Source organism: Kogia breviceps, assembly GCF_026419965.1.
Source record: "Kogia breviceps isolate mKogBre1 chromosome 20 unlocalized genomic scaffold, mKogBre1 haplotype 1 SUPER_20_unloc_4, whole genome shotgun sequence".
In the NCBI taxonomy this organism is placed as follows: domain Eukaryota; kingdom Metazoa; phylum Chordata; class Mammalia; order Artiodactyla; family Physeteridae; genus Kogia; species Kogia breviceps.
In genome coordinates this window covers 56,173-60,000 of record NW_026711570.1, presented here as the reverse complement: position 1 = coordinate 60,000, position 3,828 = coordinate 56,173, and positions in this window count along the sequence as shown.

Genomic DNA, 3,828 nt, shown 5'->3' with positions numbered 1-3,828 from the left:
CGATGCGGACGTACACACGGGAATCTCGCGCCCCCCTTCCCCGCCCCAACTGAGAGGAGTCACCGGTACGTGGACATCCTTGCGGTCACAGACGCTCTCCGTGGCTCTTCTATGTGGCCGGGCTCCCTGGCCTTCCTTCACCGCCCCCGCCCACCCCCCGATGAAGTTGCATCATCGTTCGTAGTGTCAATGCTGTGAGGAGATAAGCTTTTCGAAATAAAATTCTCCCCGCCTTTCCTTCCCAAGGGCACCGTGAACACCTACCTACCTACTCTCGTGTGCAGTGCTTATGGACCCAGCTGGAGCAGAGGACCCTCTCCGACACACCCACGGACTCACTTGCTCCGAGTCGTCGGGGAGAGGGTGTTTGGTTCTGTGTTTTAAACTGGTGGGCCGATGACACGTCATCTCCTAGGAAGCCACCGGGTTCACCTCACCGGTTCGGGTTCGGTGGCGTGAAGTACATTTACATCCTCCTTAGGTTTGACTCTGAAAGTCTTGGGGCCCTGAGTAGGACGCCCCCAAATGTGCCTCCGTGGCGTACGGATGTTTTGGAATTAGAGTGACAACACCACACCGCGAGAGGGACGCTCTGACTCTCCTTTACTTCTCCCCTCTGAAATCGGGAAGAAAATCTCTCACGTGAAAGGGGAGGGGGGCGGGCGGGAGGTGTAGGGATCACGACGAACTGAACTGAACTGAACTGCTTTCATGTCTCCTGAAATGTTCACGAATCATCTAAGTAGGATTGCTCATGACAAACAGAGGACATAGGTGTGGACGAGATAAGAATGTTTAAGGGGAACTTTCCCCCCAGTGCTTGTTTTCTGTAGGCCGACTTCAAGATTTTCCAGCATCTCTGGTCATCTCTGGGCTTACAGCTTGGCTAAGTGCCATGACAGGGTGAAATCTCAGCGAGTGTCTACATCATCGCCACATAAGATAAAATACTGAAACGTTCATGGCTCCACAAGTCTGAGGGTCTCCCTTCTTTGGACCTTTTACGGAGGAGAGACTGAGCATGTTCGGTTCCACGCCCAGCTAGATCTTGTGCTTTAGGGAAAGACTGTACTAGGTAGGAGCCTTGACTTCTACACAGTATTCCATGTTCACGCTGCTCACTGCGGTTGGCTTCCTTACTTTCACTGAAGGAAAAAAAAAAAAAAAAAGAAAGAAAAGAAAAAAGACAGTGTCCAAGGACGAAGCATTGTAAAGAAGGAACGTGTGTGGTCCTTCTTTAAGGACCTGAACCTGATGTCGCCATCCTCATGGGAGGAAGAGGACTTTTTTTTTTTTTTTTTTTTTTTTTCCGGGGGGTGGGGGGGTGGGGGGGCGCGCGGGTGGAGGCAAATTAGGAAGTATGGAGATGAGGTTTGGGGGAAGGAGCGAGAGGTTTTAGTCCTAAAGGTAGTCATTTCTCAATGGGAAAGAAAGAAATCAAGGGAAAAGCTAAAAATGGGCACAGACGATTGGAAAAGGCGTGTGAAGAAAAGAGGCTTTCGAAAGGAATCAGATCTGTGGTCAGGACTGGATGAGGATGGATACAAAGACAGAAATGACTTTTCACATCAACATTGAAACCAGTGCCAAATTAAGATTTAGTTGCCTCTCTCTGTTCAAAGGACCAGGTTTGGGTTTAGGGTTTGGGTTTTTCTTCTATCGGTCTGCTCTGTCCATCATGAGAGATTAGATTAGATTAGGAAAGGATCTTTTCCTTTATCTTTAAGGAGGGAAAGAAAGAAAGAAAGAAAGAAAGAAAGAAAGAAAGAAAGAAAGAAAGAAAGAAAGAAAGAAAGAAAGAAAGAAAGAAAGAAAGGAAGGAAGGAAGGAAAAGAAAGGAAGGACGGAAGGACGGAAGGAAGGAAGGAAGGAAGGAAGGAAGGACGGAAGGAAGGAAAGAAGGAAGAAAGAGAGAGAGAGAGAGAGAGAGAGAGAGAGAGAGAGAGAGAGAGAGAGAGAGAGAGAGAGAGAGAAAGCTTATGTCTTTGTCAAAAGTCATCACTTATTTTCTAGGCTGCCTTTATCAGGTCTCGGAGGACTCACATCGACTTCGTCCTCTCGATAGTCAAAGAACCAGGTCTGGCTCAGAACTGAAAAAGAAGCTTCTCTCTCTGCCTAGCAAGTCTTTCCTTGGGATGCTGGTGACATGCCTAAGGAAGCACTGTTTCACGGTGACCTATCATCTGATGAAGTGCCTTACGATCTTTTGGATATTTTGGACACACTTGCCCCCAAATTGAAGGACCGATGAAGTCCTTTGGACTTAGAGATAGGATCCAGGAGGAGAGGGCCCTCCAAGTAGCTCAAAAAATGTGTTCTCTCTCCTGAGAAATGAGAGAGATGAAACTGACTAAGTTTCTTGGGGAGGTTCGATGACACGGGAAGCGTTGTCCAAAGAGGAAGGAACGACGTGAAGTCTTCTTTGGCTTGTGTCTGTACACCGATGTGTTCTAACGGTTCCAGAAATGATGGGATCTTTCTTCCCGGAAGTCTTCTCTGCCCTGGCATAAAGGGCTGTCTGTCGTCGTCAAAATGGAGGCTCACACGAAAGGGACTGTACCCAGTATCACGGAGATGTTCTAACCGACTTTCACGCCGAGGCGGCAACAACAGCCCGTTGAAAGATGGTGGGGGTGGCGGGGCACACGTGGGTGGAGCAAGTCCATTCTGTCCTTTCAGCATCCGGTCGGGGCTATGGCAGACGGGAGACGAGACGAGACGAGACGAGATGAGACGAGACGAGACGAGACGAGACGAGACGGCGGCCCAGCCGGTTGCTCCCTGGCCAACCTCCCCCCTGCCCCTCCCCTTGCATTCCTTCACCCGCCCATCCCACGGTGTCTTGAAGAGGAGTCCGATTGTCAATAGACGTGGGCAGGAAGATTTTCTACGGTCTACCGGCAACGGGAACGGCGACGTCTGACCTCTCGTGCTTGTAACCCTGGGGGGTGGGGGTGGGGTGGGGGGGAACGTTTTTCTCTCTGGAAAGAAAACCTCCTCTCTCTGGATCCTCGGACCCCCAGCCACTGGACTTCATTCCACTGCCACTTATTTATTTATTTATTTTTGTGGGATGCGGGCCTCTCACTGTTGTGGCCTCTCCCGTGGCGGAGCACAGGCTCCGCGGCCATGGCTCACGGGCCCGGCCGCCACGCGGCGTGTGGGATCTTCCCGGACCGGGGCACGAACCCGTGTCCCCTGCATCGGCGGGCGGATCCTCAACCACTGCGCCACCGGGGAAGCCCTCCACTGCCACTTCGTAGGGGTCATCCAAACATTCTTGTGACCGTGGCTATGTTTTCCGTGTGGGTTGAGGTCTTCCCTCACCGCAAGCCTGATGTCCTCACCGTGGCACAGAGACTGTTAAAGAAACGAAATGTGCTTGCCGCCTGGGGTCTGCCTTCCACAGGCTTCCGGGTGATCAGATCGAGGCACCCCTTTCACTGGGCAAATCCTACAATTCTTCACAGAAGCTCTTGAAAACTTTTTTGGAACCGGCACTCGTCCAGTCACGCTCAATCATCAGGCAGGGCCGGCAGAACCGATGGAAAAACTGGACTCCAAGAAGAGCAAGAATGACTTCCATGGGGTTGAGTGACCTGAGGAGGAGGAGGAGGAGGAGGAGGAGGAGGAGGAGGAGGAGGAGGAGGAGGAGGAGGATGTGTATGACTACTTGTGTAAAATGGGACTGACTGGGGAAGCGGGGGATACTTAGGGGGTTGGGTGGGATGAACATATACACATTACTGTACATAAAATAGGGAATCAACAAGCATCTCCTACTATAGAGCACAGGATACTCTACTCAATACTTTGTAATAACCTATG